At 42.8% G+C, this 13,026-nt stretch overlaps 1 protein-coding gene across 3 annotated transcripts in view; it reads right to left on the bottom strand.

Annotated features, from left to right (window-relative positions):
• Window positions 1–11,099: 11,099 nt before the first annotated feature.
• Cep135 (centrosomal protein 135) overlaps window positions 11,100–13,026 on the bottom strand; it is a 64,670-nt gene continuing 62,743 nt past the window's right edge. For all 3 annotated transcript variants that reach the window (XM_028856228.2, XM_037209111.1, XM_037209112.1), the window contains exon 26: window positions 11,100–12,324. The gene's annotated coding sequence lies outside the window, so the exon portion shown is untranslated. The remainder of the gene's footprint in view (window positions 12,325–13,026) is intronic.

The raw sequence follows: 13,026 nt of genomic DNA, 5'->3' as shown, positions 1-13,026 counted from the left end.
GTCCATTAACATTTGACAGATCCAGACAAAAAACTCCATTATATATATTAACAATGTCCAGTCCAGTAACATCTGATAAACTCAGACCAAAAAATTTTCATTACTTATCTTATTTAAAACAAGTAGTTCCTTTTTAAAAGTAGATTCCAAAACAGCGTGTGTGACTTAGAAGAAATTGATATTGCAGGTACTAGTTTGTGGTGGCTTATTAAACTGAGTTTTTTTCTGGATGATTTTTGGTTTTTCTTTTGGTAGTTTTGGCGTTTCGAGAAAGGGCTTCTCTCTGTAGCCCTGGGTGTCCTGGAACTCACTCTGTAGACCAGGCTGGCCTTGAACTCTGGGATCCGCCTGCCTCTGCCTCCTGAGTGCTGGGATTAAAGGTGTGTGCCACAACCTCCCGGCCCTGGATAAATATTTTAACTGACAGTATAAGATTTTGGGGTGTGGATTTTTGAGAGCACAAATGTTGTTTCATTGGTCAGGATTATACAAATCCTAAACCGTGTCTGCTTTACCCCAAATAAAAACACTGACAAGGCGCTGGAGAGGCTAAGACCTCTGGCTGCGTTTCCAGAGGATCTGACACCCTCACACAGACATACATGCAGGCAAAACACCAATGTACATCAAATAATAATAATTTTTAAAAAGACTTTTTTTAAAAAAAAAAGAAAAATGACAAGTTTTAGAAAGAATTGAGCAGGTTCCTTTTACTTTGGTTTGGTAGTACTAGAAACTCAAAATAAAATCTGGGCAGAACATGAAATTGGGGTCTTTTTCTTGATGCTTAGGCCAACTGCACAAGAACCACTCTGTAAAAATTCAACTTTGCATAAGTGTAGGTCTACTGACTTCATTTTATAAGACAAACATGGCAGCTTATACGCTATTAAATATCCCAGAGTTGATGCCCTATTAGAATGTTCTAGCGACAGACTTTATGTATCAAACTTCAAATCAGAAGCTAATAGGAAACCTTGGCTCGCTTTTGAGCTGTTTGCCTTGGCTTTTGACTATCATCAATAACACCTTGGTCCTTGGACTAGTCAGCAAGGAACTGTGACATTTATGCCGGACTAACAGAAACTTTCAGACCAGATCCAACGTGTTCAGGGTGGTATGGCTGCAGACTAATGGAGACTTCCAGCTTGGAAGGTGGCATGTTTGACAGAATGTCTCTCTTCTGACTTCTCAAGCATACTGGTTCATAGGTCATACTAACAAAAGACGACATATAAGGACAGCTGAATATCTATGCGCAAAAGAATTATACAAGAATTAGCTCAAAATACATGTTAAGCAAAAAAGTAAGAGCTGAATCTATTAAACTATTGAGAAAAACTCCGAAGTAAAAGCAAGACAAAGTTTCTCACAGGTGAAAGGAAACATTGGACCAGTTCCACTAGTGAACTAACTCTTTTAAAAAAATTTTGAATAAAGCCTTTAAAAACAAAACCATGTGTACCTTAAGAATGAAACAGTTGTGAGCCACGCCCGAAGCTGTCAGCATGGGAGAGCTGTCCCTATTGCTCATCTGCCATGTAGTGGCATGGGCAGGAGAGAGGCGCTACCCCTACCCTTCACCCCCATCCATCAGTGCCTGAGTCAGGTGGGAGAGCTGGCCCTGAGGTCAGAAGGGCAGGAGAGCTGCCCCTGCCCGCCACCAGCTGCAACACTTGGGAGAGCAGGCCCTGCACCTCGCCTGGGCAGCACAATTGCCAACCCCACTGGCAGAGGTGTGGGTGAGCCGGGCCCGATAATGTGAGCATGGAAGAGCTGTCCCCATTACTCACCTGTCATGTGGTGACAGGGGTGGGAGAGAGATGCCCACCCCCATCAACACCCCAGGCAGGTGGGAAAGTAGGTCCTGAGGTCACAAGAACAGGAGAGCTGGCCCTGCCCCTAGTCTGCTGCGGCTCTCGGGAGAGTGGTCCCTGTGCAATGCCTGGACACCACAGTAGAGCTGGCCCTGAAGGTGTAGGTATGGGAGATCTGACCCTGAGAACATGAGGGCAGGAGAGCTGGTCCTCTTCCCTGCTCACGGCTGCAAGGCGTGAACTCCCCATGGTAATGCAGGAGAGCCCACCCTGGTGGCCAAGACAAGAATGGGCAGGCTAACCACCCACCCCAACATCCACCCCATCGGTGATCTGCTGGAGCATGTGAAGGGACTGGTCCCGCAGACCCAAAGCTGCAGGATCTCCACAACACAGGGCAACAACAGGACATCCAAGAGGAGTCCCAGTGAGGGCCCAGCATCGACAGTGTAGCAGAGACCGGAGGCCTCGACCCAGACCAACGACTCTCTGCAATGAACACTCACAAGTACAGATGATATGGACGAGAGGGTTTAGTGTGTGACTCACTGTGTCGCACCGTAGATGCCATGATGAGATTTTGTTTCTCTTTTAAATTTCATCTGAGGGGAGCTGCAAGGTCAGAGGATGGATATGCAGGGACAGGAAGTGAATGGGATCGAGATGCCTGATGTGAAAGATACAAAGAATAAATAAAAAGAAAGTTTTTTTTTTTTTTAAAAGAATGAAACAGTTCAGGAAATGGGAAGTGATGGTAGTTGTTTAACATTATGAACATGCTTGATGCCATTGAACTGTACACTAAAAAATGGCTATTGTTGCATCCTCATGTGGCTCATGTGTAGGCCGTCGTGTTGGTGAGACTTCATGGGCGTAGCTTCTGACATGTCTAAGAGTCACAACCTCACAGCAAACTCCCGGCTCCTTTGAGTTTTACCATCTTTCTGTCCCCTCTCCCAAAACGTTTCCTGAACCTGAGGTGTGGCATTTGTGGCTGGATCCACTGGGACTGGTCTCCACAACTGCATTTTCATTGGCTGGGGTTTTCTATTATCGTCTCCCTCTGTTGTAAAGAAAAATTTCCTTGATGTGGGGCGGGGACTACCCTTCTCTGTGGGTATAAGGACACTCATTGAGAGTGTGGTTAGGAATTAGTAGAGTAGTTGCTGCAGGTTTTACTTTAAGTCCTAAGCTTTATGTCTATTACAATAAAAAATAACATCATAAGTGTTGGCGGAAATTCTCCATCTACACATCTTTTTCTATTTCGTAAGTCCCACGAAGGATTACCCCAGTCAGAGCCTAAAGCAAGAGATAGGTCAGAGGGACAAACTTCACGCCATTTGTCACCGGTGAGTGAGCCAAGATCTGGCAGAAGGGCCTCCGTCCTCTGAGTTTAGACAGTGTCCTGTGGGCTGGCAAGTCAGAGGCATTAGCCTCAGTGCCCTGCCCAGGAGTGTTCTCACTGCCCCGGAAGCAGAGTGGCTAGTAACCCAGGATGTGCAGAGGTGCTGGCCAGGACAGGTGTCTTGAGAACAATGTGTGCAGCTTTATGATGTACCTAAAGAAACAGACACCAAAAGGGAGGCTTTATTTCCTGTCAGAACTTTTAGGTACTGAGACAGAATGGGCCATACTTGAGCATCCGGTGTGATCCCAAATCAGCATCCTTTGAGGGGCCCAACTCTGTAGCGGTGAATGCTCCTTTTATTCCCAGATCCAACACTGCAGTTTCCTAGCTCATCACATGATGGGCCTGAATCAGGAAACCGCAGTGGCTTGGCATCCAACCTGCTGCCACCACCAACCTGCTGCTCTTCAGGCCCCGAGAACAGACTCATATGGCCATGACTGCTCTTAACCATGTTGCTCCCCTCTAAATGCTATGAGTGGGAGGCTCCCAGCCATGGCCTCTGCCTTGCACACCCCCAAACACAGACTAGCATCACGCTTTTCTAATCGGACACAGATTCATCCACTTCTCCTTGCTGCCGAGCTGCCCAATGTATTAGTTACTGTTCTTGTTTCTGCGATAAAATGCCTGACTCCGGCTCACAGTTGGACAGAGAAGGCACAGTGGCAGGAGTCCAAGGCAGCTGGTCATGTGACATCCACAGTCAGGAAGCAGACAGCGAGTGATAAATGCTGGGGTTCAGCTGACTCTATTATTCACCCCAGGACCCCAGCCCATGTAACGGCGTTACCAACATTTAGAGTGGATGGTCCTACCTCATTTAACTCTATATAGAAACTCCCTCCTAGACATGCCCAGAGGTTTGTTTCCATGGTGATTCTAAAGCTCATCAAGTTGACAAGATGAACCGTCACACTTGAGATGTATCATGTATGGTTGACAAGGCTAAATTTGGCCAGTGATTGACACTGCCCATGTTTCTTACCTAGACAATGTAATGATGATGTAGAACGGTTTGACATCACAACCCAAAGGGGAGAGACGTTAGGCTCCATCCTGGTTGTGTGAATGATGGTATTCACAACCTCTCCCCACGACAGCTAGTTGTTTCTAGGATCTTGGGAGGTATGACAGAGGTCAGTCCTGCCTGATTCTGGGAATCCTATTGCGATAAGCCATTAATATTGGACAGGTTTGCTCCCAGCCTTTAGTGGCGATATAAGACAGTGTGTCCGATGAAGCAGGGGTGAAGGCCCTCCCTGATGCTTACCCAGGAACGTCTCAACACTTGTGTTTGTGGTAAGCCTTGAGGGGTGAGGCATTGTCTACAAAGAGCAGGCTTACTGGCACCTGCTAGGAAAGTGATGGGTTTGCAAAGCTCAGTGTAGCTGTGATGTGAACCTCTGCATGATTGATATTTATCTGGACCTCTCTACATGCCTCAAGGGCCTGAGAGTCAAAGAGACCAATGCAGACATGCTGCTTACGGTGCCCACTGTGCCATGAGTAATATGGGCCTTTATTCCTGACCCGGGAATCTTGTTTCCTGCCAGCATCCTTGAAACATTCAGATACTAACACATCACTTTGCTCATAAACTCAAATCCTAGACCCACTGTCTTTCCTGCATATTGTTCTGCCTGAATTTCATATTTCTTATTCTAAATTTCAGCATTTTAAATTTTCTTGGAACTTACCCACTTCATCCATCCTTGGTTTTGTTAATCTTACTTTTTGTGGTTGGTTTTATGATTTCCTAGTTTCTGTCTTGTTTCTCAGCAGGCAGGAGAGATTGCTGTGCATTTTCCTAACACTGAGGTAAACGTTTACACGTTTGTTAGTGGTTTTCTTCTAGCGGATTTGAAGTTGTGTATCTTCTGATGACATACCATCTGTCCCCCAGATGATCCATTACCATTCATTCTATGTCCCAAATAATCTAATTTCTTTCATGATTTCTTTTTTTTATTTTGTCTTTTTGAGACTGTAGACCATGCTGGCCTTGTACCCACTACAATCCTCCTGCCTCCGTCTCTTGTATGCTGGGATGAAATTATGCACATTCCATTTCATTTGGTCTCTTATGATTTCTTCCACCCAAGGGAAATTTATGCAAAACTTTAGTTCCCAAGTGCTATAATTCCCATCTTTTAATTTTATTTAAAATTTTTTATTGTCAGAAAAAAAAATAGTTTAACCCTTTTGACTCCCAGGTTTCCTTTGTGGCTTGAGTTGTATTTGTTATTGAGAATTGAGTGTAGGACCTCATACATGTAGGCAAGAGGGCTGCCACTGGGCTCTCAGCCCTGTGGTCTGTCTTTTTATTTTATTTTACTTTTTTCAAGACAGAGTTTCTCTGTGTAGCTTTGGAGCCTGTCCTGGATCTCGCTCTGTAGACCAGGCTGGCCTCAAACTTGGATCCGCCTGCCTCTGCCTCCCGAGTGCTGGGATTAAAGGCATGCGCTACCACTGCCTGGCTTGTGGTCTATCTTTTAAATGCTAGCAGTCTCATAAAAAATGTGTAGTTTTGGTTGGGGTGGAGTTTTATATACATGCATGCCTATAAAGCCATATTGTTGTGATGGCTGTTTTCTTGCTCTGTTGTTACTTTTACCAGCATAAACACTTAAAAAATATTTTAGGTTAATATATAAACTAATGGCTTTATTGTGGCATTTTCATATACACGTATATGAAATATATATGCACATATATGCCTCATTCTACTTTGTTATAGTCTATTGTCCCTCCCCATCCCTGCCTTGTTCTCTCTTCCTCATTCTTTCTGGTTCCTTTCTTAAAACCCTGACAGTTTTTTTCTCTTTCTGCTGGTGGGTCACGTGAGGTACATTCCCTCCTCCTTGCTCAACTCCTGGAAGACCCATCCTTCTCTTCAGGACTCCCATTCTAGCTTCATCACACACACACACACACACACACACACACACACACACACACACACACACAAATATTTATATAGAAATATATATGTAATTTTAAATGTCGATTCTGCACATGAAAGAAGACATGTAGTAACTGAGCCTCGCCCTGTTTAATATGATTTTTAGATTGACTCATTTTTTTCAACTATGACATCATTTTTACTTATGGTCATCGCATACATGCACCACATTTTTATTATTCACTCATCTAATTGATGGACATCTAGGTTGGTTCCACATCCTGCCTGTTAATAGTGCAGCTGTAAGCATGGATGTACATTCTGTGGTAAACAGAGTCCTTCAGGCATATGCCCAGGAGTCCAGCTGGGTCCAATGTTGTTCTCTCCTTTTAGTTTTTGTGAGAAACTCCACACTGAAGTGAACACTGCCACCAGCAGTGTGTAAGGAGTTGTCTCTCCCCATCCTCACCAGCACTGCTGTGTTTCCTTGATAGCTGTGCTGACGGGGACAAGCTGGACTCTCAAGGCAGTGTTAACTTCGTATTTCCTCGATGGCTAAGGATGCTGAGCGTTTTCTCAAGTGTGTATTGCCATTTATACGTCCTCTTTCGCGAACTGCCTATTCAATTCACTAGTTTATTTATGGATGGATGATTTTGGCTCCGAGTGTTGAATATACGTGGTTCTTTATATATTTTACAGATGCTGCCTTTCAGTTTCCTCTAATCCCTTCAGATTCCCTGGCCTCTTGGGTATTCATGGGCCCCACTCACCCCAACTCTCTTCAAAGTAGGATAGGAATATCATCAAATAATGAAACAAGCACCACAAGCCACTGGTTTGATGTGTGAATTCTGTACCCAGCTGCTCTGCTGGAAGTGTTCTTAGAACTAAGTTCTCTGGAGTTTTTAGGGATGGGATTATGTTGTTTGAAAATAGGGATCTGACTTCTTCCTTTCCTATTTGCATCCTGTTTGTCTTGTTGACCTAGCTAAGGCTTCAAGCAGGACACAAAATATTTATTCCTTCTACTATTTTTCTTCTATTATTTTTACAGATACTAGATTCTCCAAGCCTTTATTGTTTAACCAGCTCCTTCTTGTATCCTCACAGATTCTTAGGTTTGGTCATTTGACTGTATCCGAGAGGTCTAAACATGTGATCAGGCTTATTTATTTTTCATTTGCTAATTTTTTTCTTTTAGGTTGCCTTTACCTCTTTCTGTCTTAGTTAGATTTTATATTGCTGTGAAAAGAAATTGCTGTGGACTGGAGAGACGACTTAGAGGTTAAGAGCACTGACTGATCTTCCAGAGGACCCAGGTTCAATCCCCAGCACCCACATGGCAGCTCACAACTGTTTGTAACTCCAGTTCCAGGGAATTTGACACCCTCACACAGACATACATGCAGGCAAAACACCAATGTACATAAAATAAAAATAAATACATTATTAAAAAATTGCTATGAGAGACACCATGACCACAGCAACTCTTATAAGGAAAACATTTAATTGGGGTGGCTTGCTTATAGTTTGGGAGGTTCAGTCCATTATCATCATGGCGGGGAGCATGGCAGCGTGCAGGCAGACATGGTGCTGGCCACATGTTGATCAGAAGGCAAGAGGAAGTGGACTGTGTGTCACACTGAGCTTGAGCATAGGAGACCTCAAAGCCCACCCCACAGTGACACATTTCCTCCAATAGGCCATACCTACTTCAACAAAGCCACACTTCCTAATAGTGCCACTCCCTGAGCTTATGGGGACCAATTACATTCAAACCACCACATCATCCTTTGCTGAATGTGTCCCTGGTTTCACCATCTTTTGACATTATATGAATGACTTTTCTCTCCAGCTCCTGGATTGAATTAATCTGCTTCTTTGCATCTCCTTTCAGCACAGTGATTATTTTGACCAGAAAAGTAGGAAGAAAGTTGCAGCTGCTCACCTCTTGATGGGAGGATGGGAAGGAGAAGCTGCTTCCAAAAGCAAGTTCTGCCCCATTCCTATCACTGACTAGTCTAGGAAACTGAGGTTTCGAGACGAGGTTGATCCAGTAAAAAAAATGACATCATGAAATTTGGAGACAAATGGACAGAACTAGAAAAAAAAAATCATCCTGAGTGAGGTAACCCAGACCCAGAAAGACAAACATAGTATTTACTCACTCATAAGTGGATATTAGCTATAAAGGATAACCAGGCTACAGTCCACAGCCCTGGAAAAACTAGGTAATGAGGATCCAAAGAGGGACACATGGATTTCCCTGGGAAGGGGAGATAGAAGAGACCTCCTGGGTAAACTGGGGGAGGGGTGGTGGTGGTGAATGGGAACATTGGGGATCAGGTTGGGTGGGACAGATGGGGTGAATAATGAAAGAGACGTCTTAATAGGGAGCCATTTGGGGGAGAAACTTGGTGCCAGGGAAACCACAAGGATGACCCCAACTAAGACTCCTAGCAATAGTGGAGAGGGTGTCTGGACTGGGCTTCTGTAATCAGATTGGTTATCTAGTAACTTATGAGTAGATGCAGAGACCCACAGCCGAGCACTGGGCCGAGCTCTGGGAGTCCTGTTGAAAAAGGATTGTACAGGCTAGGGGGGGTCAAGGTCAAGATGGAGAAACCTACAGAGACAGCTGACCTGAGCTCATGGGAGCTGACTCCGGACCCACAGCTAGAGAGCCAGCATGGGACCGACCAGGGCCCTTTGCATGTGTGTGACAGTTGAGTAGCTTGGTATGTTTGAGGGGCCCCTAGCATTGGGACCGAAATCTGTCTCTGGCCCTTGAGCTGGCTTTTGGGAACCCAATCACACAACCTTGATGCAGGGGGAGGAGCTTGATCCTGCTCAACTTGATGTGCCATGCTTTGTTGACTCCTATGGGAGTCCTGTCCCTTTCTGAACAGAAACAGAGGAGGAGTGGATGGGGGGGGAGAGTTACGAGGGAGGGGAGAGAGGGACCAGGAGGGAGGAGGGAGGGGAAACTGTGGTCGTTATGTAAAACAAATGAAAAAAATTAATAAAACAAACAACAACAACAAAGAGGTGCATTAAGCCATGGACCTTTCTCTAAAACAGATCCTGTAGTAGGTCACAAAGCACGTCTTAATAGATATAGAAAATTAAAATAAGTCCTTCAATTATAGCTGATCACAAAGGAATAACACTATAAATCAGCAGCAAGAGAAATTATGTGTACAAATCAACAAGGTAAAGACAAAATTTCCTGGAACTGAATGAAAATGAGAAAGCCACATGCCAAATTCCATGGGCTACAGTAAAAAAAGTGCTCTGCAGCTCTTGAGGGAGAATTGTCATCAACGGTCTTCCTCAACCAGGCATGATGTGCCCACAGAGTCAACAGCAGCATGACTGCTGTGGGGGTAACCAGTCACTTTCTGATTATAGTTCAGCCCCTCTCACAGGAGCTCGTCCATGCTGAGTCCTGTGAACCTGCTCAAGCCCAAGACTGCCCTATTCACGGAAATTCTCATCTATCTGTTGTGGTGTAGGGGCTCAGGTATGGGTTTTCCTGGGAAGTCCTCCAGGTAACTATAATGTGCAGATCCAAAAGACACTGACATAAACAGACTGATGTTAGGTAGAGCCAATGGTAGAAAGACGCAGTAAGCCATGTGGTAGAAACTTCTAAATGGGGAGAAGGCTGAGCTGTTTGATAAATCGCAACAAGGTGGGAAGACAGGTGGTACAGGTAAGGGGAACTGTCAATACAAAGTATTTACAGTGAGAAGACTAACTATGAACACAAGTTAGTGCACTGTGTTCACAGGGTACCCAACAGGGACTTTGGTTTAAAGTCTCATATCTTGAACTGGAAATAAATGAGTTATTTATTTTCTAAATGAGTTATTTAAAAAGGTGGCTGGCACCAAAGTTGAAGGATTTTCCCAAGTCTCACCATGATGAAGTTTGATTTGAGTAAATTTTACTTAATTTTAGAATTAAGAATATAACTAATATAAAATTATAAAACAATTGGAAAGAAAGAGAAGGCAAATTGACTGGTATGTTTATTGGTAAATCTATAGTTAAGCTCCATGATTTAAAATTATTTAAAACAAAAGTAAAAAAAAAATCTATAAAAAGAACACGATATTTTAAATTAAAATCATTTTTTAAAAACTGTAGTATGATGGTTATAAAATAACAATTATGAAAATGACACATAATTACAGAAAACATTAAAAATGAACATTTAACACAGTGTGTCTTGCTGCTGCTTTGGGGGAAAAGGTGGGGATGAATATTTTTTTTATGTGCATTTACTAAAAAAAAAATTTCCAAATGACATTGCAAATGCTGCCCCCCACCCCCCGGTATTTTGCTATAAAGCAGGAATTTACTCAAAAACAGAGTGAATAAAATCCCAAAGATGGTGGAGAGTAAGCCGTCCTATACTCAAATGTGCAGGAAAGAATTGCAAAGGGCACATCTTGAGCATCCCAGGCACACTAGATACACAAGGAGCTCTACCTACCTCCAGAGTCTTGCACAAAAACCACTTTCTTAATCCAAGAGGGAACAAAACATGTTGTTCACAGCTGATCTTTCACTTGTCTATGCTGACTTTTAAATTCTTTCTCAATCATAATGAAATCTAGTTTGAAAAGAGGGTTTTCTTCAAATGTGAATAGCTGAAACATGATTAGTATTTGTATCTTACATTCTATTTTGTACTTCTCTTCTTTTCTTGATGTTTACATACACCTAAATTCACCTGAAAGTGAGTTTGTAAGAAGCTGTTTTTAATTTATATGCCATAGGGATGGCGTTCCCATACTACTCTGAAAGACCAGGTTAAGTTATACATACTAGAGGCCACAAATGGTGTTGTCAGATGCATATCAGACTTTTAACAAAAATATTTTTTTATGTTTACATTAAATACTTTCATATTTTGAAATTTTAGACCAGTACACTGAAGAATTTAATTAGTTAAAAAATACCCCAAATTTCCACTTTATTATTTTACAAAACTCTGAATATATTTTAATTTAATTCTAATAAAATATTGTATCATGTGAAGAGTCCACATGACAGCCAAAAAAATGTGTATCATAGACAAATGTATCTTTTCCACCAGAGTTCTTCCAGATTGCAATAATTAATTACAATAACTACTTTATCAGGAGTTCTGCTAGTGAGGTCACTAGGCACATAAAAAAGTCACCTCTTTCAAAGGCTCAATGAGAGAAACATCCTATTGGCTAGGGCTCTACATCCAGGGAGACACTTTTCAAAGTTGATGGTAACATAAATAATTTTAAACAAGTAGCCGAACTTCTTGATCTCCAGGTCTGAAACTTCAGAAATAACAAAGTATCTCAGGAAACCGAGAAATGGTATCAGTTACATTTTTGGTTACATCAACAAAACGTGATGGTTTGAATGAGAAACCACCCCACAGGCTGAGACACCTCACACCTGGCCTTACTGGAGCAGATATGTCCCGGGGGAGGGCTTCCGGAGCACACAGTTCCTCCCTACCTCCTGTTCATTCTCTGCTCTGTGATCTGGGTACTAAGTTTCCTGCTCCGGCTGCTATGTCTGCCACTCACTGCCATGTGTCCCTGACGGACTTTACCTTCTGGAACCATAAGTTCAAATAAACTCTTTCTCTTATTAAAAAAATGGAGTTCTGCTATTAAGATGATATTTAAATATATGCCCCTGGATGATAGACAGCAAATATGGACTGATGTTATTTAAGAGAAAGGCATCAAATGGACCATTCTCTTAGTTCATCAAGCTATGGGCTATACACATAGGTATGAAAACTGAACACATCTAAATAATGGAAGGATATTTACATGCAGATACTATGGCTCATTAACAGACTATTAAAGCATAATGTGAGTACATTAAATTAATTCACAGTATAAACATTTTAAGAAGCAATTTTAGTTGGGAATAATAAAAATACACATATCACATCAGTTAAGCACTATTATTAATACATATTTCTTTTTTTCACATATATGAAAATATACATGTAGGGCTCTTTTAAACTAAACATTTTTACATAAATATCCACTGATTTAAATAAAGGCTGACAGAGGTAGAATTTGTGTCCATGTTCATGATTCACAGGAACAAGTGCTTCAATATTTCATTTCTCTTGTGCTCTCATAAAAATCCCCATGGGAACTCCTGAAAACCACTCTCTGAAAGGTGAGTGAAGAGAAAAATGATAGTTATTTCACATATTAATAAAAAACTTAAAGTCAATAGTGTCTTAATTACAGTCGCTAATAAAAACTTGTTTCCCAAACCTCTTCACATGTAAGAAGCACCACCCTACTTCCCGAAGACCTGGACACATAATGACAAAAGCAGCAAAAACATGATCTGGGGTTGCTTACTCCCAGGGTGCCTCAGTGTGCCCGTGTGACACTGGGTTAAAGGAGAACTACATATTTGGTCTCTGCCCCTTGGACCTGGCACAAGGCTCCCAGGAAGTACTTGAGCAGTAAGAGTGATTCTGGGGATGCTGACGAGAAGACTGATGGTGAGGACTGTGGGGGAGGGGCTTTCACCAGGAAGGCGGTGTTGAGTAGAGGAGGAAGGTGATGTTGGGTAGAGGAGGAAGGTGATGTTGGGTAGAGGAGGAAGGTGATGTTGGGTAGAGGAAGGCGATGTTGGGTAGAGGAGGAAGGCGATGTTGGGTAGAGGAGGAAGGTGATGTTGGGTAGAGGAGGAAGGTGATGTTGGGTAGAGGAAGGCGATGTTGAGTAGAGGAGGAAGGCGATGTTGAGTAGAGGAGGAAGGCGATGTTGGGTAGAGGAGGAAGGCGATATTGGGTAGAGGAGGAAGGTGATGTTGGGTAGAGGAAGGCGATGTTGGGTAGAGGAGGAAGGCGATGTTGG

The sequence above is a fragment of the Peromyscus leucopus genome, chromosome 10 (genome assembly GCF_004664715.2).
Source record: "Peromyscus leucopus breed LL Stock chromosome 10, UCI_PerLeu_2.1, whole genome shotgun sequence".
Taxonomy (NCBI): Eukaryota; Metazoa; Chordata; class Mammalia; order Rodentia; family Cricetidae; genus Peromyscus; species Peromyscus leucopus.
Note: the sequence above shows the minus strand (reverse complement) of the source record. Positions and strands in the feature narration are given on the sequence as shown.